The following is a 25,983-nucleotide window of genomic DNA, read 5'->3' as shown; positions in this document are numbered from 1 at the left end:
TAAAATCTTAAAGTCAATTCTCTCACTAACTGGAAGCCAATGCAGCGATCTCAGCACTGGAGTGATGTGATCTGTTTTCTTTGTCCGTGTTAAAATTCTGGCAGCAGCATTTTGAATTAGTTGGAGTTTACGGAGTGATTTTTTTGTGAGGCCTGTGAAGATGCTGTTGCAGTAGTCAAGCTTGCTAAAAACAAATGCATGGACAAGTTTTTCAAGGTCTTGCTTGGACATAAGGTCTTTAATACGCGAGATATTTTTTAGATGGTAGTAGGCTGATCTGTTGATTGCCCTGATGTGGCTGTTAAAATTGAGGTCAGAGTCTAAAATTATACCTAAGTTTCTTGCTTGACTTTTCGGTTCGAGTAATAGTGATTCCAGGTGTGCAGAGACTTTAATTCCAAAAACAATTACTTCGGTTTTTTTTTGTGTTGAGCTGTAAGAAATTACGGCACATCCAGTCATGTATTTGTTTTAGACATGTGATCAATAAATAAGTCGGACCGTATTCATCTATGGAAAGTGATATGTAGATTTGGGTGTCATCCGCGTAATTATGATAAGAGATGTTGTTATTTCTAATTATTTGAGTAAGTGGCAGCATGTACAAATTGAATAGAAGGGGCCCGAGGATCGACCCCTGGGGAACTCCACAAATCATTTTGGTTCTGTCTGATGTACAGCTACCAATTGAAACAAAATACTCTCGGTTTTCAACATATGATGTAAACCATTTTAGGACAGTGCCAGACAGACCCACCCATTTCTCTAGTCTTTCTATTAAAATGTTGTGATCTACGGTGTCAAACGCCGCACTGAGGTCTAATAGAACTAAAACTGTGGATTTCCCAGTCGGTATTACAATGAATGTCATTTAAAATCTTTAATAAAACCGTCTCTGTGCTATGACGAGACCTAAAACCAGATTGGAAGGTGTCTAAAATGTTATTGGAGGAGTAGAGTTGTGCATGACTGCACACTGGCACTATAGGGGGGCATCTCAACATTGACTGCTCGCTGCTGTGATGTGTGTGTGTGGGAAAGTGTGTGTATATGCAAGTCTGTTTTGGGCTAGAAAATAAACTGATTTTATTGAACTGAATACATTTGACATGTTCTCTAGTACTCCAAACTAATTATAGTGGGAATAGCTACAATAAAACAGAACTTAAATCAACCAAGAACCTTACAGTTCAGTCCAAAACCACACATTGAGTAATCCCATCGGCTATTGGTCACAATGACACAACCGCCAATTCATAAATACAAAAATCATTAGTAAAGTCTAAAAAAGTATCCTGAAATAGATAGACATTAAATAGAAGTGTTGGAATACAGACACTGAACATTTTAAGAAGAATAACTCTTATTAATTATTAATTCAATAGAATATAATTGAAACCATTTCCCATTATTGACTTAGTATCTCATGTCATGGAATATTTGCTGAATTTCTGCAGCGTTTCTTATCCTTATCCAGTACATTTCTGAATTTTCCAAAATACTGTTTAATCTTCAAAAAATAATCAATGGATAGATTATTTAATAAAGTCAAATTATACATCCCGTGAGATAATACCCAGGTCTGTATAAATGTAAAACAGACACACTGTGCTTTACATATGTTAACAAGGACTGTGTTCGCCGGGTCCATAACTGCCTATAAAACATGTTGGCCGGCTTTTAATGGCTTTGAGTGTGCTAATGTGCATTTAAACATGCACATACATAAGTCCCTGTGCAATGCTTTTAACTCAGTCGGACATGTTTTCTGGTTTGCTTCAGCTTTGAAATTCCACCAGTGTCTGTTTCTTATATTAGCGGGTCAGGATGAGTTCTTCAGTTCCTGACCCTCGTATTTTCCCCCCAACTCTGGCTCAGCTGCAAGAAGAGCGGCTGGCTTGTACTACCTCTGAGTATCTGTCCAGACAGATGCATAGTAAGCAGAGCTGGGGCCATGTTTAGCTTGGCTTTCATGTGTGACTCGCAGCTAAATAGGTTGTTCCATAGGACTTTTTTCTTTTCATGAAAATAAATCCTTGGTTAAAACAATCATGTGATCCTCTGGCGATTAATTACTGTGAAAAAATGACAGAACACACAAGATTGCCATTTTCCTTCTGTTCCAGCAGATACACATAGGCTTACACTCCCACACACACAACCAAGTATACGGAAAGTGACTAACAGCAGCATAAGGACGACAACTTGGGAGAGGCGTAGTGGTGAAGTGCCTGGCACAGCTTTCTCCGGTGTCCCCAGCTGTCATTTCTACCATTCTTGCTCAACATAGTGCTGGCACTAAAACTATTTTTCACTAGAAACTGTCTTCGCTCTCCGTAGGAATCTATAGGCCATCATCTATACGACGCTATGGACATTCCTCTAAATCATTTACATTGGCCTATATATAGCCCATGGAGAAATGGTCATTATTGAAACAGAAAGCTATATTTCATAATTGCACTATACCACGCTGCTATCCCCTCAGTGAAATTGGCTCTCCGGAATAAATTCTCTCACACTCCGGTCCATCTCCCTTTATCTCCCTCTCTTGTCTTTTAGAGAGGGCGAGTTTGACAGGCTGACTGTCTCTCCTGATGCAATAACCACCCGCCATTTGTATCTGAGGAGGGTGCATTAACTAGACAGTGTAATCAGGCCGCACAGGAAAGGCAGCAAGCCTCACCAACCGGCTGCTTTTACCACTCTTTGCTATAACAGCATGCCATTAGGGCCACAATTAGCACAGAGCACTCAAAAATAACCCCTCAAAGACCTTTAGCCAGCAGAGCGGATGTGAGAAACAAGGCGACTTTCGCCAGAGTCCACTGCTGCACTGAACACTCAGGAGAAGTCATTTTATGTAATAACATTGACGGTGAAGGCAATAGGATTTTAAAGTAAAATCATTTAGAAAAAAAACATTCAGTGCCATAGCACAACCTGATACCATTGACATGTTACGGTGGAAGATTTTCGAGTAAGGACTCAAACAGAAAAAGGCTTATCGCCAGACACTTCAGACAGAACATAATTCATCTTAAAAAGCGGCAGGCAAAAACGAAAAAAAAACATCTGATAGTGCTTCCTTATCCTAAGTGTATGCACTTTCCAAAACAGGGAGGTGAATTTTGTTGAAGTACTCACATGGTGAAGGTGCACTTCAGGTGAATGTGTTCTTTCAGCACAGGATGCAGTGTGCACAAGCTAAGTTTAGCACAAACAAATACATTCCCTCCCTCAGGACTTTGGAACAATACAAATAAATACGTGTCCCTGTGGTCATTCGTGCCATGCCGACAGTGCGCAAACCGATAAGAGATAGGATTGGTGCAGGCTGACACACTGATTGGGTGGGTGGGATTGAGCGTCCATCAATCCAGACATACAAGACGACCGGGCCGACTCAATTGTTGTCTGAAAAGATTTTTTTATGATTCAATGACCTCGAAGAAAATGTGTCAAGTGTTTCAAATGTGTTGCCGTACTAGAGCACTCGTGCATTGTGATTCAGATAAAAAAAATGCTCAAGAAGAGACAGAAAAGTGTGGCCATCTCAGCGGTACAATCACCGGCACATATGTTCTCACACCAAGTGAACACACACACACACTTCTACACTCAGACTGCCACCTGACTTTCAAGTGCTTCCTCTCAAGTCCCAGTCTGCTATCCTGGCTCTCTTATCACCTTCCCCCTCACCTCATGCTGCTTGTTCTGGACCTGAAACCAAGTCCATATTCCGGAGTGAGCCACGGGTGAGACTGAGGAAGGGAAGGAGTGAGGAAAGAGAGAGGGAAAGCAAGAGAGTGTCAAGAAGCACATTCTTTCTGCTGAGCGCCATCTAGAAGTAGAAAGGTAGATAAACAATTACCTGAGATGCATCCCATCTCCCGGCTCACACACACACACACACACACACACACACACACACACACACACACACACACACACACACACACACACACACACACACACACACACACACACACACACACACACACAACACACACACACACACACACACACACACACACACACACACACACACACACACACACACACACACACACACACACACACACACACACACACACACACACACACACACACACACACACACACACACACACACACACACACACACACACACACACACACACACACACACACACACACACACACACACACACACACACACACACACACACACACACACACACACACACACACACACACACACACACACACACACACACACACACACACACACAGCACCAACGCCACTGATCCTGTGCTGCGTGCCAAGCATTGTCAGGGATTGGGTCTTATCAATCATTGGCCAGATACTGAGCAGAAGCGTGTGGCAAACAAAGGGAAGGGGAGAGAACAAAAATGGAGGGGAGCTGCAAGCGACAATGAGAAACACAAATGAGACGATGGCTCGGAGCCACCCGCCCATGCGGCCCAGATCGACTCTATTTAATCTGGTCAAGTCTGCCCCAAAATCAAAGTAATCTCCTCTAGTGTGCTGACAGAGGAAGGAATCAGACCGCCAATCCCACCCAAAAAGGAAGTTGTGGAATTGAATGAGGGAATATGAGTCTATGCTGCATTGTGCGAGGCATGCAGACTATTACGACTGGGAAACTCTGCTTTATTTTAAAAAGTCCATTTGCATTCACTCAGCTTGCGCAGGGGCTGGGGGCAACATTAGCTGCAGCTCCTGCTGCTTTTGAATTCTACACTATCTTTTTGAGGCCCTTCTGGCAGGCAATATATCATAGTAGTTGTAGAAATCTTTATTATCCCTTATGGGGAAATTGTCCTTGTAGTAAGTCAGCAATAATAACAAAAAAACAATATCCATACGATACATAAGCAAAGAAATTAAAGACTAATGAAGAGCAACAGCTGGAGCAACAGCCGGAGGGATGCTCCCTGTGGATACTTCGCCTCCTGGGGCAACCCTGCCCTGAAAGAGAGTTTAGCTAGACCTGGGTAAGACTAGCGTGAGACATCCAAAGGCCACTTGATGGAAGAGGACTAAAATAAAGAGACATCGACTGCTATCCCTCCGGCGGCATGAGGAGCTGCACCTGTATGCACCTTGGCTCCGCTCAGTTTAGTTTCCGCCTCTTCACACTCCCCGCCCACTCAAACACACACACAGCAGACTCTTCAGCTCTCTTGGCACTGGCGGACACAACAGGAGGGGAGGGATCAGCTGGCTTGGGCAAGCAGACGGAAAGGGAATATGTGGGGAGGGGGTTGACAAATTAGTCTCATCAGGTAACATTCGCAGATGTGAAGAGAAGGAATGGGAAGAGGGAGAAGATGGGGAGGGTGTCTGTCAACTCATATTGGTTCACCAGCGAAAACCTCCTGGCCTGATGCAGTCAGGAGACAGGAGGAAGGAGGCACTTTGCCTGCACCCGAAGACTGCTTACTGATTCTGATTGAGGAGACAACGAATCAGGGCCTCGGTCTCTCTGCCTGGGATACTTCTCACCACGTAGGCTCTGATAAAAAAAAGCAGGGGAGGACAAGTCAAAGTAAGAGCCCTGAAAGCATTCCACGGCCTGGAAATTTGGGTCACTCACATGACATGACAAATAATACAATGACGGATGAAAAAAGAGAAGTGAGAGGAGAGGAAAGGGGGAGGAAATGAAAGGAGATGACTAAAAGGGAACCAGCATATGCGCAACAGAGAGGATTTGTGTTCCAACATAGGAAATAGGAACATATTTGCAACGAGTTACCCAAAATAAAAGGAAGATAATAACTTTAAAGTTATTTTGGCCAAATGAAGGCTCGATCCTTGAGCTGTATTCGGAATCAGACCTTGATAAATGCCCACTGTCGAGGGTGTTATTAAACACGAGAGAGAATGCAGCGTCTCTGTGCCAGGCAAAACTAATTAAATCCAGGCAGAGTGTCTGGACAGTGGTGTAGCACACACACAAACACACACACACACAGACACAAAATGTTTCATGGTTGCTCAGTTGTAAGCACGTTTACACACATGCGCACACACAACCTCTAAATGGGCTGTTAACCATGTCCACAGTGCAATCAGTGCCAGCTGATGAGCCGTCGCCGTGCTAACTAGACCAGGTGAGGACTGAACAACAGCATCTCAGTTTCAATTTCTAACGTTGGTGTGCCTGACATCGGAAACTTTTTGACAGCCAGTGGCCAGAGAGAGAAAAACATCTTTCCCCATGGTGGCTTGTTATCCTCGTAAACACCAGGCAACGCTTTTCTGCAGGTGATGATGAGAATTAGAGCTAACGGCAACCAATTAATCTTTCATGGCGCACGTGTTCTTGCTTTTGTTAGGTCTGCTCCGCAAAATTGTATGAGACTGCAGCTGTACAAAAGAGGGCTGGTGACACTTTCATCCTCTCCTTCTTCCTCTTCCTCCTCCTCCTCATCTCCACTTTTCATTCTCATACTTTGTGAGCAAACAGCTGGGCTTTCTTTTGCAAAAGCTATCATTACGGCAGCCTAAAGACATGAGAGCTACACTCAAAATAGCTGATGGAAGCCCAGCTAGCCGAGTCAGAGGTAGCGATGAGATTGCTTTGGGGATGCGAGTACAGGGGAAGGGGGGGTTGTGGCTATTAGATGATAAACACACAGAACCACACATCCGTGCACGCATACACGTACAGAAGCGCATGACATGAAGCAATACAAGTGCCTGTATTTTATCTTCATTTAGGCTGTCGTTCTCATCTTCTTGTAATTACTCCAATCCTAGGTCACATGAACACATCAGCAGCTCTCTCACAGTCTCCCAAAGACACATACACCCGGTAGTGACTAATCACCCATCTGGAGCAGACATTCCCAGGTCTGGATGACAAAGCACCCATGCCCACAAATATAGGCTAATGCCCTTCCCAACAAAAGGCTTAGGCTGCATTACAGCAAACAGACAGGTCTAAAGGGAGGATAGGGGGGTGGCTTATGACCTGGCTCAGACAACCATGGACAGGGGAGGAAGCAAGTGACATCACAGATAAGGTTGATGTACTAAGGCTAGCTGCTAGTGGCTACATAGAGCTGACAAGTCTGTACGTGCAGTTGATTTCAATAGCAACTCCCCAAGTCAAGGGCAGGGAGAGGGCAAAGCCCAAACAATATAATAAGCCAATTCCATGTAACCAAGCTTGTTTGTGAAGTGAAAAATCCGGTGTGGCTTACCCACAGGGCTTTGCTGAAACCCTCTTGTCGCTAAATATTCATGTTACCAGTGGCAGGTGCTAGCTATGCCCTCTCAGAGCAGTCTGTTGGGGAGGGCTTATTCTCCAAATGCCTCAACCACTTTTCAAAACTATTTCCCTTGCAGAGGCTTGTTGCTGGCTGACATGATCCAGGTAAGTCTCCTAGTTGAGAGGGGGCCTGATGCAACCAAAGCCAGGTTCAGAATGTGGGATAAGGTTGGATCAGAGCCAGGAGCCATTAGCGAGCAGTGTGTCTGACACAACGGGCAGAACACAACATTTTCAAAAAGCGTAGAAAGACTTGAGCGGGGCTGTAGTGAAGAGTGCTAGGCAGCTGTTTCATTCAGGTCCTCTGATAACAACCCCCTGTCCAGATTGGCTACCGCAAACAGGGCAGATTGGCTACCGCAACATGCATACAAATAACTTCTTTGAAAGTCTATACTGAGCTAAGCAAAAAAAAAAGTGCTCTGGCATTCTCTCGTTCATTTCTTTGCTGATCAACCCTCTTGTGGTTCAATGTGTGCTGCTGTAAAAAATGTAATGCAAATGCGTGCATTGAGATTAATGCCAATCTTGACAAAAGAGTATATGAGAGTAAAGTTAATAAGCAGAAAACACTTAAGCTATCGGTAAGGGCAAGCAGTATTATTAAACAGACAAAGATCTAGCTAATGGCCCTTGCCATATCAATTATGGTACAGCGCCTAACCAAACTTAGCATCACATACTGGCTCCAAACACAGGGAAGAAGGGGCAGTTTCAGTAGTCAGGAGATAACACCCTAGGAAAGGAATACTTTTTATTTTTTTATTTCAACCCTCACTGTGAATAAGCAAACAACAAGAGCATCAATTATGAGTGTAGGGAATGAAAACTAAGGGTTTTACTTTTTATTAAATTCTCTTTTACATTTAGTGCTAGGATATAACTACCGAACAAAGCATGCACAAGCCTTTTATTCTGTTTTGGGTTTTGCAAAAAGTCGTATTATTACAACTCTCATTTCAATGATGAAACTGTGTAACAAAAGCTGATTTAGAATACTGGTATGAAAACATCTGGCTTTGAGTGATGCCTGATCTTAACAATCAGTCACAGATTTCAACTGGACTGTCCATACTGACCATTTGCAATCACCAAAAACATCAAACCTTTACATCTGTGACTGTGGCTCAGTCCCATGAAAAACCCATCACATCCACTACCGCCACGCTACGCTTACTGCGCACAAAACCCATTGCTATAATTGGCTCCACTGCACCCTTTTCCAACCCTGGACAGGCCACCTGGCAAATGCAAAAACAAAACTCTGCAGTAACTGGAAGAAATCCAAACTCTGGTCATGTCTCAGTGACAATCAAGCATGACAAATGATTTCCAAACATCGCAAAGAAGTGAAAACATGTGGTCTGTTTCAATCAGTCGGGAGAGAAATAAGGGATGAAATAGAAAAAAAGAGAAGAGGTGAAACAAAAACATTGTTCATCATTGCTCGCTTCGGGAGGCTAAGGTTGATGGCACACCTCCAGATGACAACACACACTCCATCACCCTCACATAAACAGACAGAAAAGGTGCAGTTGTGAAGCAGATCTGTTGTTTCACAGCGACCGCAGTGAGGACCACAACCATGTCATTACCCCAGCCAGCGGAGAAGAGGAACCCCAGAGCCTGATAGACTCATGGGAGAGTCTGAACGAGAGTCGTTGTTTGACAATGAAGAATAAACAGAAAGCATGCGGGGAAGAGTTAGCCTGTGAATGTGTATCAAAGTGCGACTGAATGAAGTGTGTGTGTATGGGAGGCGTCTGCTATCAAACCACAGCTGTAGTTTGAGCAAGCGCAGTGGAGATGTTTGTCATACCAGAACAAGGAGCATGTCTGGACCAGGACTTGACGGACAGGATCGTAACATTTCCGCGCCGTGTTATGCATGCCCACTGCACCTCGGATGAAGCCAAAACTCACAGACATTTCAAGGATTTGTACGGCAAATTTAGGTTTGGAAACGGTATCATTTCCTTTTTGGAGGGATTGCATAACACGACATAAAACCGGAGCCTCTCTGCGGGGAAACTTTGGCGCTGTTCCGAGTTTGTTCTAATCTGTCAAAATGACAGACTGCTTTCAGATTTTTCCGTCATTGTTAAAAAAAAAACGTCATAGACGGAAAATATTCGGTTAACGCGACCTCTGGTATGGACTGTGATGAATGCTATAGGGGCCCTAAGGCTCTCTGAAGGAAAACACACTGCTCTCCCTCTTCAACAGAATACACTCAAAGACCAAGTAACAAACCCATGATTTGAGGGAATGGGTGGCTTAAGGCCACTCATTAATATAAAAACAGAAAAGTAAATCACCAACGGGAGTGAAGGGCAGGAGGGGGTGTTGTTTATGGGGAAAAGTGCAATTTATAAACTAAGTAACTAATTATCACCAGCAAGAGACAATAGAAACACCCAATCAGTCATAATTGTTTCTCAGTGTGACATGACTGCAGATAGAGGAAAACTATAATTGATATTCTGAACTGACTTTTGTTAATTAAAGCACTGATTATCTGCTAAACAGACTTCAACAACCAGAGGCGCAGCACTGCCCTTTGGAAAAGGCCCTTGCATAGCGTTAAACTAAATTCCTCTGAGGCCAATGTTTTTGGCAGCGCTGTTGTCGGGGGATCAGGGCGTTCAATGATATGTAAACAAACACAAAAATGGGCGAGTGGTTTGCACACGAGACAATCCCTAAACCAAGCATTTGTGTTTGTTTTCTCTAAAAAAAGGCCAAGCTTTATTAATTGATTGAGCCTGGGAGGGACAGAGGATGTGAGCGGAAAGAGGCTGCAGGAGCAGTTTGTGTACCATTGTGATTGTATCCCTCTCTGCTCTTGGGGAAAGATGATGCCAAAACATTACACCAACAAATATATATAGAAGAAAACCCTATGGCAACAAAAACAAGCCTAAAAAAATGATCTAAATCCTCATGTAGGAAAGGTTTACAGAAAGGAACTGCCCTGTAATTACCGAAGCATATCTGTGGACTGAAGGGTTTGTGGATTAGAAAGGCTGGACACTGAACAAAAGGGGACCTTGGCTTACAGAGAGCCTGGACTGGGCATATAGGGGAGGTGGTTGAGGACAGCACACTTAATGGAAGTGACAGTCAGCAGATACTCGCCAGACCCCTCCACCCGCAATCGCTCCCGCCGCCTTCTTCTCTGGCGGGCCGGAAAAGAAAAGGGAAAAAAAAAACAGACCGTTTCCCCCACATCTACAGATGACATACAATGCACCCTAACATACCAGGAGAGAGAGAGAGAGAGGAGGGGAGGTGAGTAAGGGGGGGAGAGAAAAGACAGTGAGTGCTGCCAGGGCCTACTTTTAGATAGCGTGGTTATCAGCGAGCAAAGGAGAGCGGGAGAAACAAAGAGGAAGTTTACTGGAGTTGTTTTATCTGGAAAGGCATTCAACTGAGAGGCACACAGGGGACGAGACAGAGTCAAGAGAAAGACCATTCACAGGAAAGGGAGAAACTGTCTAAAGTCAGGCAACCTTCAGAAGCGTCCTACACACACACCCACACCACACACACACACACACAACACACACACACACGACCACACACTACACACACACAAACTACAGCACACACTACAACACACACACACACACACACACACACACACACACACACACACACACCACACACACACACACAACACACACCACACACACCACACACACACACACACACAACACACACACCACCACACCACACACACACACACACACACACACACACCACACACACACACACACACACACACACACACACACACACACACACACACACACACACACACACACACACACACACACACACACACACACACACACACACACACACACACACACACACACACACACACACGTTGCCCTTGGCTGAAAGTCATCCTTGGTTCATGGTTGCTGGCTTTGATAGGAGCCCAGGCCCTGGAACGAGTTACTAACGACCCAGAAAGCCGCTCGTCGGGCAATTGGTGCAGCTTGATATTCAGCGAGAGAGACTGTCACTGGGATGGAAACTGAATGCGGCCTTTGATAAAACACTCAAAGAGGGATAAAAACAGAATAGGAAGTGGGCAGCCCATTAGGCCTTGATAGAAAGAAGGGGAAATACACAGGGCCAGACGACGGGGATCTGAGGTAAATCCGCGCCTCTGTGTGTTGTCCTTGACCCCGTCGGATAGGGCTGAGGCTTGCAGTGAGAAAGAGAGTTGGGCACACTGCCCCCCAGGTGTGGGCTGGAGAGGGATCAGAGGGATGTCGGTGAGTGGACCCCCTCCCACTGGCAGCACCAAGGCAGGCTGCAGGAGCCCACTAATAAGAGAACTTAGCCGCTGACCTCTCCACAGGCTCTATACCTTTTAATGAGATCCATGCCTTTGATCTCTCTAGCCGCCTGGAGGGAGAGACAGAACACACACACACACACACACACACACACACACACACACACACACACACACACACACACACACACACACCACACACACACACACACACACACACACACACACACACACACACACACACACACACACACACACACACACACACACACACACACACACACACACACACACACACACACACACACACACACACACACACACACACACACACACACACACACACCACACACACACACACTACACACACACACCACACACACACACACACACACACACACACACACCCACACACACACACACACAACACACACACACACACACACACACACACACACACACACACTTGACTTACATGCATTTCCTGGAGACTTATCCTAACCTTAACCAACACATACCTAACCCTTAACCTTACCCTAAAATTAAGATTTAAGGCGAGTCCCCACACGTGACTGTGTAAACAGATTTAGGACCCCACAAGTATAGTAATGCTAGGCCACACATACACACACCAACTGTAGATGGACACTTTCACATCCACACTCTGCTGTACACACAGACACACGAGATGTACACTGTTAAAAATAATGAGCGTTCTCTAATCCACATTTGCTAAGGGCTCTCATGCGTGTACATGCATGCACAGGGGAGGTGGATACACGACGATGGACTAGAACAAGCGCTGCCTAAGCTAACTAAAGCAAACTGATCACACACACACACACACACACAGATCCACACAGACGTAAGCTTAGCCCCAGATCAAGGACACAACACCCACCTTGTTAAGAGAAGGCCGAGGGAAGTGCAGGTGAGATTAAATCCAGACATGCTTGCTCACAGATAGAATTGAATTATTGATCAGCCAACAGATTGTGTTATGAGGAATTCATGGATTTACGCCCAGGCCCCTTAGGCTGAAAGAAATGCTGTGTGTGGACTCACTGTACCTTTGTGTATCTGGGTGCATGTGTCTATGTGCTGGGAAAGCAGGTTGTACTGGTGGAAGTTCAAATATTTTTTCTGTTGGTGGAGTGGGCAGTGTGAGCTCGTGCAGACAAGACACAGCAAACAGAGAATCGATCAAGCTGACTGGGGGTGATGCATACAGAAGGAAGGCCTCACCCTCGCTGTGCTGAGAGAGCATTAACTGCTCACACACTGAGTGGCTTTTTCACTAGCACTCAGGCATCAGCGCAATCATCAGCTCTTAATACTACCAATGGGCAGAGAGGAAATGGGATTTTTATTCGTCTGAGCTCCACGGGTGGTCTGCTGCCGCTAATAATGCATTAAAATCCAGGGTCTCGCCAAGCTTGGGTTCTGTTACTAACATCAACATCAGGTGCGTGATGCCATTAGACAAAGGTAGGACTATATTCTGTCATGAGGCTGTGGCACCAGAAAGCCCACTTTAACGCAGACACGTTTCAACACTTCCTTAATGGTCAACTACAGCATGAGGAACTCGCCAGCGTGACTGAATGTTTTGCACAGCATATTTTTTTCAAAGGCTTAACCTAGTTCTTGAAAAAAAAAAAAAAAAAAAATAAATCAAGCCTGAAGCCATGTCAGGCTGCTCTATGCTTGAGCTTTAGGGACACATCTCCATGATTAGTGTCTCTAAAGCTAACAACATAAAAACAGTCACATCAGTATTGTCACACGCAGAGCCACAACTTCCATATTTCATGGATACTGTGACCAGAACGTATAGGTGTGGCCTGGCCAAACAAATATCATGCAGATTTAGATTAAATACTAAATCACTTTAATCTGGTCCAATCAGATTTCCCTTACAGAAAAAAAAGACACTTTATCACATGGATTTACACCATATTTGTATCCAGTAATTAGGACTTGTTTTGTTTATATCCTTTGAGCAGAACAGATGTGTAGTTTTAGCACGCTGCTCAAGGGGGATAATGTTTTGTTTTCAAGTCGGATGGTGGAGAGAGACACATAAAGAACCCGATGGGACCAAGATGTGAGTACATTTTTTCCATCACCCAAAGAGCAGACCGAATCCATATGACTAATTAAACAACAGACGCAAAGGAATGCGTGATGACATCCTGACGGCAGACAAAAACAGGGACTGGAAGTGAAACAGAACAGATCCCAGTTAAAAATAAAAACACTGGCTAAGGGAGGCGGAGAGATGCATGTCAGTGGAAGTGACTGAACATTTCAACAGGGAGGACTACAGAGAGACCTTAATGGAGGTCTGGAGTGGTGGATAAATGGCTACTCTGGTCTGGTCATGCCACCATTCGACGGCGGTCCCCCCTAGTCAACAAGCAGCGCCACATTGACATGGCCTCTTAGACCCCACTTTGCTTCAATCTGTTGTTGGAAAGCTCCTCCATATCAATGGAAAGAGGATGAAAGTAGAAGGGGAAATGTTCTCCTAGTGAGACTTGTGTGATTTGGGGATCCAATTTGGCAGCCTGTTTTCTGTAAACATTGTAACTGCAGCTTGTTTTCATAGACGGACTAGCGAGCAGCAGTAAACTGTTCGCAGTGTGGGGAGGAGAGAGACAAGGTCTTGGTAATAAGGTTCTCTAACCTCAGCAGCAGATCTACTCGGGCTAATGACTGTAATTAAAGAGCCAAGCTCCACGGAAGGATCAATGACGTGGGATCAGCCCAGACAGGACGTAGAATAGACGCAGCAACAGAAGAAGGGAGCGACCACAGGGCTGAGTTTCAAAACTTACAGGCTGTACAAATGGGAAGTCAAGTGGTAGGCTAGCATGTGTTATGCAGGCCTGTAAATATTTAGGCATTCTTACAGGGGCATGTGGCTGCAACTCTGATGTCATTTATTCTAGGCCTGTCATTTGCTTTAGTTAGAGGCTGGAAACCAAGTGCGGCAGAGCAACTGTAAACACAGATCTGTGAAAACAGGAACACTGTGAAACAAGAGTGTCACAGAACAAAAATGTACCGTCCATGACCATCACATGTCTGACTCACTGTATACAGATTAGTGAAGAGAAGGGAGAAGATAGAAAAATGCAGATACCATGTCTACGTGATTTGCAGACACCAGCATAAAATATATCAGACAACTTCCTTTGGCGCATATAAAGTTGAGAGGGGGAAACCAAAACTGGGCAGCATTGAATGAGTCAGTGAGGAATATGCATGTCATCATGGCTGCGTGAATAGGAGAGTAAGGCTGGGGGGCAAGCGCAGACACCCAAGACATAGAGTTATGATGACACCTCCACAGATCTGCATTTCAGAAGACAGCCCCGAAGCCCCAGGCAGGTTTGAAGCACCAGGATTAATATCCACCTAGACTAAAGACACACTGAGTAAGGAAAGACAAAAAAAATGTAGTTGTACAAAAAAAAAGGATTCAACAGAAGTTATGGAGGGCAGGACAATGGTTACAGAGAGACTCTGTTCTGCTGATAAAGGCTTCAAAGATAGAGACGTGAGCATAAACAGGAAGTTATAAAACACAAGAGCATTGGATACTTCCACATTGCTCCAGCACAGGGGTCATGGTTGGCTTATCAGGCAGAGCTAACATTCCTGTCAGAGCACGACCAAGGCAGGGAGGTGTAAAATACAAGTCTGTGTCTAGTCTGCTACAATGCCCCAACTAAACAAGGTCAATGCCAAAGTAGAAACCTAACTCATACTAATGCCCTTATGTCTGCTCTCCAAATAATTATGCAACCAAATATCACAAAGCTCACCTCTACGCTTTTTTTCAGTGTTTTAAAAAAATATTTTCTGTTAATGTCTATTTTTGCTGCTTTTATTGCAGATTTCCTTCGTTTTTTGCTTATAATCTACTTGCCTTTTTCCCTGCTACATCATTCTGGGTGACTTATTTCCCCATGGGGATCAATAAAGAAACCTCTCAAACTTAAAACAACACTGTTATCTTAGGAAATCTCACCTCAGACATTAGCAACCACTCATTTTAGCAACCGGTGGTCACTACAAAATGTCAGCCTATAAGGTTAAGGCAGTTTCTTTGCCAGCGTTATTACTGCTGCCACAGTAAAATGGGCCCTCCAGTTTACAGATGAGAAGCAACAGAGCCAGTGGCATTTAACTAGATTCTCAGGAACTTTTACAATTGCTGTATGAACAGATTTTAATAGGTCCCTCCTGGATCATAGGCTACTGAAAGGCCACAATACCCTCCTCATTTAACAGAGGCAAGGACACTGACATAGAAATGATTAAATTTCATAATACCATTTCATTATAGAATGTATAAAAAGGCAGACAGCCTTGCCATTACAATGTATTATAGCTCGATAATGTACTTTCTAAGAAGTATAGATACATATTTTATGTAATGTACAGCAGAATGAGAAACATCTTGGACAAGTGAACTCTCTGCTCTATGCTTACATTTAATTAATCAAGCATGTGATCTCATTTTAAAGACATAATTACCAAAAGCAATTGAGTGCAAAATAGTGTTCAATGTCAAGCACAGGTATGGCTTAATGAAAAAAATCTCATCTTTTCCCAGCAAAACCTTCCCTGACTTTAAACTGTGATCGAAAAAGACAAGCACGAGATAGACACCCTACCTCCAGCAGTGCTGCCACCCCCCCCCCCCCCATGTCCATGTCCTTTTCCAGCTGCCAGTTGGTTTCAGCAGATGCCAGCGATAATAAGGACAGCATATTTCCTCGAGATCTAATGTTGTTATTTCTATTTAGAGCACGTTCTGCCTACAGAATTTATATTATAAGAGGTGCCAGATTTCACCCCACTTAAAATTGTAAATGAGGCACTCTTAATGCACAAATACCTGGCAGGTCAACTATAATTTTCTTATTTAAATGTGTGAAAGAACATAAATAGCAGTTGCTTGTAATATGGAAATTAAAGTGGTAAATATTGTAATGCTTTTCTAATCAGATGTTCACGCCACACGAAGGGCTGTTTCTGGTTGAGACTCACTGAAGCTTATACGTTTCTTTTTAAAGCACATCTATTTAAAACAAGGTTGTTCAGAGTCAAAATCGTGCAATTGAGTTACTTCCTATATCAATGAGGGTCATTCTTCTTCTATGAAGTTACACTTTAACAGAGCATCCCTCCATGTCTTCCACAGTTTCCACCTTCCCCCTTAGCTCTCTCAGGTTGGTGTGACCTTCATCTCCAGCTGCCGACAGCGCACTGACCTGTCATGCATCTGTCACCCGCCAGTCCTGGCTGAGGCTCATTTTCAGTACTACATAATTAATCGCTCAGCGTGCATACAAAAAAAAAAGAAGAAGAAGAGTGCCAATACTCGATAGCAACTACCATATTAACATAAACCAGCTGGAAGTCATATTAGCTGTAAAGCAGAGGTGATAATTAAAAATGATCTTGGCAGAAGTTAATTGGTCATTTTGAGGATTAACTGAGAAATTACTTGAATAAAAATGAATTGCACCCTGTGCTCTTAGCTAGGATTAAATGACACTCAACATGGAGCGACGCTCAGTTAGGAACAAAAAGTGCAGTGAAAATGCATTACAGGTGGGATAAGTGGTTCCACAGTTTCCATTATTTCTCAGGTACAGTAAGCCTAAGTCCATTTCAAACCAAAATCTCTCTGAGAAAGTTATATCAGCAGAACGCTGCCAAATCCTACACAGGCACCCTCAATTTGCACAGAAATGAAGCGTTGACTCATCTTCGATATGTTAAAGTCTGAGAGATCTGTGAATCGTCCTTACATCGTGAGCTGGACCGAACATCAGCCCGTAGCGTTACACTGATTGAAGCAGGCACGACCAACTTCCCTCTGAAGTGATTAAGTGGATAGCATTTTGATAGCAATACGTGCCAGACTCAATTACCAAAGCAACACATACATTAGCTTGCTGCTCTCTTTTCTGCTGCCAATACAAGCTTTGAGAAGAAAGCATCGGACTGAGATTTCCCAGGATAGGAAATCAAGGTGACCCTTCACTCATCATTGCTGATTCGTTTTCAGATACCTGCCCGTGTGCTGCCTGGCTGGCTGGATGTGAACTTTTGCCTTTGTCCAGAGCTGGTTGACAGGCCTTCAGTGAGCAGGTAGCATCACAAGCCTCTGTGGTACTGTGTGTCAGCCTGTCAGCTCAGCTGCCATGGGGAAGTGGGTGAGGCAAACCGAGGCAGATGTGTGTATTGTGATCCATCACCAGTGTTTAGTCCTCAGCTATGCAACCTCATGTCTGCTATCAGTCATCCCCACACAACATGCCTACATGATCTCCCTTGTACTGAATACAAGGGAGATCTCTTTGTATACAAGCTGCCTTCCTCTCAAAACCTCACATCAACCGTTTCCCTTTCTCTTTTAAAATAAATATTAGGTTGTCGACCTTCTCTGGCAAGACATCCTGCCCACAACCTCTCAACCAAGCAATTAAAGCAGCTGCCTCCCTATGTGAATCATTTATCTCTTTCATGAGTGTGAGCATGTTTACAATATTCATCATGTTCCTCTTACTCACGCTCCGAGCACTGAGAGTGTAGGGAAAAGTCCCAACGGTTAAAAGGTAGAAGTGAGGGCAGCCGCGGGGAAAACTCAGCACGAGGTGGCGGCGGAGTGGAGAAGAATGTAAGCCACGATGGATAGAGGGCTTGGTGTGGTCTGTCATGAGATGAAAGACTGTGTGTGGGTTGAGAACATTTCACTGTTGTTTTTAAAGGAGGCAAAAGTACACCCTTCTGAGGAACTTGACCATAATAATAAAGTGCTTAGAAGCCTGTGGACAAACCAGGTTAAACTGTGGATTGCAGTGGATTTAAAGCTTCATAACTTGGTGGGTTGGCCGCCATCTCCTTCCAAAGAGCCTGTCCACATAGCTGGCTGCCGGGAGAGTTAGCATGAGAATTGGCATGATCACACAAGACTGTCATACATTGTCCTGTTATCACATATCTCAAATACACAGAAGGGGAGAAGTGTGGAGTGGCGAGGAGTTGGTGTGTGAAGTACAAACAAAGCCACTTTGGAGCAAGATGGCCAGGTAAAGAAAGGGAAGTTGTTGAAGGGAAGGTTTGGGACCAGGCCAAGGAGTCCAAGGGCAAGGGTGGCAGCTGTACAACCCGACGGGAATAAGATCAGAAATCCACCTCACCATGACGTCCCTTCGTCATTGTATAATCCTCAAGACATGAAAAGACAAGCCTATCTCCTATCTGAAGGAAATCTCTATTCCCCAGATTCTTTAGCCGTCTAATGCCTAGCTGACACGCCCTTCATGCATCTGCACAGACTCCTCTGAAGCCTGTGTACTTTAGATAAGCTAGAGGTACTGCATTGGTAGGTGTCTTTCTCATGCACGCGACACCTATTTTATGAGCAAATGGTTTACAAAGTCCAATCCACAGTGGGGTCATGTTGGTCAAACAATGACTTACAGTCAGCTAATCAAAGCGAAACTAGCTTACAGATAGCAGTATGCTTATGAGAAAATATTGTGTTTTTAGTAGAAAGACAAGAAAAAAGGAGATTAACTAGCAATTTTAAATGAACAACCTGCGATGTACTACCAATATAAGTTTGTTTAATGCTGTTTGTCAGCTTGTAGGCTGCAGACAGGAGGCATGGGCTTTCCCTTGCGTACGAGGATTATGGTTTTATTTTCAAAATGAAAATGACAGAAGTCAGTAATCCAAGGCAAAGGAAACAAAAGAGACAGTTCAAATTCATTTGACCTCAAAAATATTACAGCGCTCGCTTAAATGCGGCACATGGTTCCAGGAGATGACATGGTTTAAACTATCAGAGAAAAGTGTGCAATACTAAAACAGGACACAATTAACTTTTTTCAAACAAAACACATGGCAGCTTAACATCTAAATGCTCACTACACTCTGTTTCACACTTGATCAGAGGCTATTTTACTGGATCTAAGAATAGCTGGAGTGTATCTCACCACAAAGTTTCATTTCTAGAGGCAGCAGCCTAACCAAAACAAAGTTTACAGAGAATCGCCTGCCTTGTTTGTCATTTTCTGTTTTCTTTGTACAGCAAAGTAGTTTGCACTCAGCTTTTGGGATTGTTTTGCAGGATATTGAAACACTAACATGACCTGAACGAGATATGTCTCCGATTCACTTGCCCGGAAAAGTGCATGATGAAGAAGTGTGGTACGCTTGTCTTCTTCACCCTTGCAGGGAGCAGGAGAAAGCATTTATCACCACTCTCCTGTGCGCAGATAAGGTGTCTCTATTTATTCAGAGTGGAAGAGATAAACTGTGAATGAAGCATTGTTGGGCAGAGAGAGAGAGAAAGAACAAGGAAAGAGAGATATGGTGGAAAGTGGGAACAGACAAGGAAGCAGCTTGGTTTTCAATTGCCTGTGTGTGTCCATGTGAGCAGATGGCATCTATTGGAAAACCTTACTTGCTCAGTTGGTAGACTGTTGACCCCCTGCTATAACGCCCTTCCAGCCATCACCAGCCTTTGCTGCCTCCACGTGCACTGCACTAATCCATTCCCACTATAAGACTGCTTGCATAATGTTATCTAATGAAATTAATCCCTAAGAGACAGAGCATCCGATGTACAGTAGGTCTTTGCACGTGGGGTGGAAGAATGCATGGCCTGCCAACATAAAAGGGTGATTTATAGAGACAACAAGGCAGTACAGTGGTCTAAAGAGGGCCGCGCCAGGGACTGAGAGATACAGACTGACAGAACTGTATAGGAGATTCAACAGGACATGAATTGTGCTTCTGTGTCCCTGTTCTCCATCAGAAAGAGAGGGGAAAGAAACACAAACAAAAGGCAATGCTCTCTGTTGCTTGAGTCCGCTCAGCTGTTGATGTACAGCCTACTGTCCAGAGGTGAGGAACACAGTCCACATGCCCATTCCTCACTTAAATTGCCTGTGTTCAGGGACATAAGGCTCCTTGTGAGTTGACTGGGCAGATGTTGTGGCTGAGATGAAATGGTTTAGGGTAGAGCATGTCTGCCAGGAGGTTCTTAGTTGTTGTTGTTTTTAATCTCCAAACACACAGCTGTTGAGTTTACCAGAAGAGCAACTTTGCACCCAGACATGACAAGCGTTTCGACAATTCCTGCACAAAAAACTGAAGTACACATTATTTTATCTTTTTAAACAACTGTTTTCAACGCATTTCATTCATTTACAGAAGCACATGTGTTTTCAATGGACATATGTAGGAATACTTCAGTGTGACACGGTGTATAAAACAGTACCGTGTAAAGAGCAGCGTGTTTACCCCTCCATGCCATATCCATAGGGCGTATCATAAGCTATCAAAACTTAGTGTTGAATACACCCGAGTTAGAAATGTATATTATGCTTAAATGCCGACTCCCGACCTCACTTAGCTGCGAAACACAAGCTTCCCCTGAACTCACCTTGGAGGAGAAGCAGCGGAGAGAGTTGCACAGAAGCGAAAAGTCCCGATACTGTCAAACCCTTCGGAGAAAGAGTAAAAAAAAAAAAAGGAAATAAGTCCTTGACCAAGTTCACATTTTACTCTCCCCACACGTCATGTGAGGGTTTTTTAAAAAGGCACTATTCCGTAGAAAACACGGGCTACTTGTTTGAACGACTCCCGTTGAAAGGCGACCCGAGCAACTCCTCAACAAAAGGCTCTCTTGGTAGAATATCAGGGACTTTCTCCACGCCCAGGTGCCGAGTCACATGGTAATTTCCAGGTGTGTGTGTGTGTGTGAGGATCCGTGGCTTCAGTTGTCAGGAACACACCTGTGGGATCCGCTCACGCGTTCGCCTTGACTGTCATCGCGTTTGAGGAAACCGGGAGGTTGTACGGAGGGAGGAGAGGAAAAGGGAGTGAAAGGGAGGGGAGGAAGAGAGAGAAGCGACCGGCTAGTGGAAGAAATATTCCCCTCCCACTCCACACTCACCGAGCCACTGTGTGTGTGTTTGTGTGTGCGTGGGGAGACAGGGAGCGGGGATAGCGAAACAAGTTGTGTCGTCTGTTCGCCGACACACCGAAATATTCCCTCGGGCGGTGGGAGCGGTGTGGCAGCCCAGCGCTGTGGGTCTGTGGGGGTGGCTCCCCTAATATCACGAGGACATGTGCAAAAGTAGGTTAATGGTTTTAGTTTCACTGAGGTTCCCGCCCTGTCGGATTATTTTTAGCACAGTTACATAATTCTGTCAAATCATACCATAAAAAGACGTGTTTTTTTTTTTTTTTAAACATCCCCATGAAATATGAGGATTAATTCCCAGGAAATTACACTTCTTCATTTGTGAAAAACAAAACGTTAGGAAAACTTAAATGGCCAAAAAACAAATGTAATGATCAATGATACCGAATGCTTTGGTGTTATTTGCAGATACTTTTGAAATATAAGCTGATGATGATACCTTTATGAACAAAACAACACAACATGTATTGTCCCCATAACAGACAGTTGTAAACTACTTGTCCCCGGGCGCCGTACATAATGGCAGCCCACTGCTCCTGGATGGGTCAAATGCAGAGAAACCGTTTCGTAGTAGCCTACCTGTACTAGTACGTAATGACAATAAATGCAATCTTCTTCTTCTTCTTCTTCTTCTTCTTCTTCTTCTTCTTCTTCTTCTTCTTCTTCTTCTTCTTCTTCTTCTTCTTCTTCTTCTTCTTCTTCTTCTTCTTCTTCTTCTTCTTCTTCTTCTTCTTCTTCTTCTTCTTCTTCTTCTTCTTCTTCTTTCTTCTTCTTCTTCTTGTCAAAGTATGAAAAACCATTTCATTATGTTACTAAGTTACATTATGTTGCTAAACCATGGCAGTGAGCAAGCAACTGAAGCAGCTACATGTAATTAAGCTATTATCCTTTTTTTAAATGTATAACTAATTGATGTTTGATAACATTATTTTTTTCACTTTTGCTGGAAAATTGAATAGTTTTAAGGACATTAAATCTAAAGAATAACCAGTTTGGCACTATTTTTAACATGTCAATTCTGAGGGCTGTATACCCCACGTTCCCACAACAATAGACATCAACTCAGTGTCAGATGGTAAAGCCTTTTTTTGAAGGTCACCTACTCACGAGACTTAAAAACATTTTCTGCATGTGCTAATTCAGAGTCAAGTATTCAGTTTACTCAGCACTATCAACAGACTTCATGGACAGCTTTACCAAACGTGGCTTCTGGAGGGAAATAATTCCCAGTGACGGAGAGGTCTGTCATTTATCCAGAGAACGCCACGTTGCTGCTGAGTTTTAAAAATGTCATTTTTGATCCTTTGAGAATCCAAAACAAGCAGAAGCCTCAGCTGCAGGAAGCTATCTTTAAACTCATTGTACACAAAACCCAACTGCATCAAAGGTTAGGTATAGGTTTCAATTGTGTAAGGTCTCCAAAAGCCCACTTAAGAACAATCATTGCAAATTATCATTACAAATATTCTCTATTTCAGTTGCTTAATGTAATGATGGAAATCGCAGTTTCCTTGTCCTACAAACAGCTTAACAAAACCTAAAAAAGTACATTGATATTGCATGCGAATGAAAGAGAATTGGGGACATTTCTTAGTCTAAAAATATTTTGAAGAGGAAACACTTGTCATTTATTTATATTTCAGAGAGCCACATTTCACTACGTCCTTAAAAGCGTCGTGTTAATAGTGATTACAACTATCTTGTATCTCCAGTATCTTGGATGCTGAATCGTTAATCACTAGCAGTATCATTTTGAGTAGTTATGTCGATGAAGATCTTACGTCACAGGCTTCTCCAACAGTGCAACACAATAATACAGAAAAATATAGTGCAAGTAAATATTAAAAAGTACATATAAAAAGAAAAATTGTTTAGAAATAGTGAAATAAGAGTCTATATGCAAGCTGAGTTTCAGAAAATCCAACATTCTTTCATTGCTGCTTGAATCTGTAACAAGCTTTGATTCAGCCATATGTTTAAGTCTTTTAAGTAGGAAATGCACAGATTTTTGATTCATTCATGCAGCATGGGGCCACAAGTTGCTCTGATTTCAGATATGGGCCATATGTGTGTAAGTACCACTCAAGCATGATTGGCTCAATCATCACCCAAGAGGTTACATGAATAGCTTATTTCTGCCTTTGAGCCTAATATCATGAAACACTGCAATTTGGCAGTGGGCTTCGTGGCTCTGTGTCATGCCTTGTTGTGTGGCTGGGGTGTGAGTTTTGTGAGTGATTTATGGGCATGTAAATGAGGCTGTCTGTTTGGGGAGATGTGCTGCTTTTGCCCATTGGGCCCTGGAGCGAGGACTGGAGAATGCGTGGGTGTGAGTCAGTCCCTATGTGCTGACACAGGCACGAAGCTGGCAGAGATTCACAGAGCAAGATGGGGAGATGGCCTTCACAGGTCCTCACGTTGACTGATGAGATCAAGGCGAAACTAGGCCACGCCAGACAAGTGTCGGGCAAACAGACACTCTGAGAGAGAGTGAGAGAGACAAACACTTCCCCAATCACAAACAGAGCTGGGAGAGTGGAAAGTGGCGGGCTACAGGCAAGTTGTTTTGGGTCTGAGTTCAATATGTCCAAACCTGTTTGTCTAAAGAGTAATGCTGAGTCGTGAACGTGCTAGCTCAGGGGATGTCAGGAGGTAGCCAGGCCGAGTCAAAGCTCTTTAACGTGGAAAATAAATGCACTTTGTTCTATTAGATTGCCTGAATGTGATGACATTTTGATCAATGTGCCTATACCTTCCTGCAGCTTGCCTTTTATGTAGCTTGAATAGTGATGATCTGTTATCATGCCGGTGTCAAACAGCACCATTTGTCATACAGTGTCCCTCAGCAGCTCCGGACTGTAAAATGTTTTGACTATCAACACATTATATAACGTAATTTATGACACAGCGTTTCAGCAGTCCATAATAATGTAGTGGTCATCAGATTCAAGGTTCATAGTTCAGAGTCTGTGTGCCATGTGGACAGACTGCCCTCTGTTGGTGGCAGCTTGTAACTCTCATTAACTTACAACCTCTGACAAACAGGAGGATAACATATTCTGTCATTGCTAATAAACAGTCAATTAAATAACCATGTATTACAAGGAACCTTTTACTTTATTTATTCATGTAAAAATGTTTTAACAATTATAATTTCTCCTATTATGAAATATCTATCACTGTTTTTTTCTCTTCTCATAATTATTTGTTTATACACCAGTCTTCACTTATGAGAGGAAAACGATATAGTTTGTTATAAATCATTTATTCAATTAAAATATCAATGTTAAATAGGGCTACTTAAAGAAATGTGTTGCAAACAGGATTCATTGTAAACTAAACATGTTGTATCCATCTCCACTGTGTGTACAATGTGTGTATGACATAATACAAATACCTCAAAGACAAAACAATTGAATACAACAACCCTAAAACTAACAAATGTTAAATCACATTTCCTGGTTTCCAGATATAAAGCTATATGCATTGCTGTGATGCTGTATTAAATGGTATTGCATTGTAGGAGACTAATGCTGACTTCACCTTGTGTTGCTCTTGTTGCTTTGTTGATTTCCTGTTCATTACATTGCATTTAGCTGACGCTTTTATCCAAAGCGACTTACAATAAGTACATTCGACCAGGAAGACACAACCTTGAAGAAAACAGAATCATATAAGTATATCAGGTTTCATAGGGCAAAAACATTTCAAGTGCTACTCAACTGGCTTTAGATAAGCCAGCCCTTTATTAGTATATAAGTGCTTTGTTAATAATTCTATCGCTCGAAGTGGAGTCGAAAGAGATGAGTTTTCAGTCTGCGCCGGAAGATGTGCAAGCTATCTGCTGTCCTGGTGTTAATGGGGAGCTCATTCCACCATCTTGGAGCCAGGATAGCAAACCGTGTTCATCGTCACATAACAAATACCGTGCAATACAATACGATCTTTATTGATCTCCCACAGGGAAATGTACTTATTACATTAGCTCAAGAGTCAAACAAGCATTCATTTATACAGATCGCCTTCACTTAGATATGATCAAGTATATATTACATTATGTGTTTTACAGAAAAACATTTTAGGCATGAATTGTTTCAGACATTTTTTTTTTTTTGTGGGACGATAAGGTTAATAGTTTGCATTTAGCACATCAGATTATTAGCACAACATCCATAACCAAGATCAGTTTAAGTGCACGCATCATTAGCAAGTCCATTAGGACACCGAGGCATATCTGAGCTTCATAAACAAGTTATTTCCATTTCAAAAGATGATACTTTTTTTATGATACTGTATTTATAGATATTACATTACATGTTAGACGCTTTTATCCAAAGCGTCTTCCATACTCAATACTGTGG

At 43.2% G+C, this 25,983-nt stretch overlaps 1 protein-coding gene across 1 annotated transcript in view; it reads right to left on the bottom strand.

Annotated features, from left to right (window-relative positions):
- Nucleotides 1–21,715, bottom strand: part of plxnb2b (plexin b2b) — a 127,327-nt gene extending 105,612 nt beyond the window's left edge. Inside the window, 1 exon segment of the mRNA XM_034218709.1 lies at nt 21,080–21,715. The gene's annotated coding sequence lies outside the window, so the exon portion shown is untranslated.
- Between the last annotated feature and the right edge of the window lie 4,268 nt (nt 21,716–25,983).

This window comes from Gymnodraco acuticeps, unplaced genomic scaffold (genome assembly GCF_902827175.1).
Source record: "Gymnodraco acuticeps unplaced genomic scaffold, fGymAcu1.1, whole genome shotgun sequence".
NCBI lineage: Eukaryota > Metazoa > Chordata > Actinopteri > Perciformes > Bathydraconidae > Gymnodraco > Gymnodraco acuticeps.
This window is presented reverse-complemented; position numbering and strand designations above follow the sequence as displayed.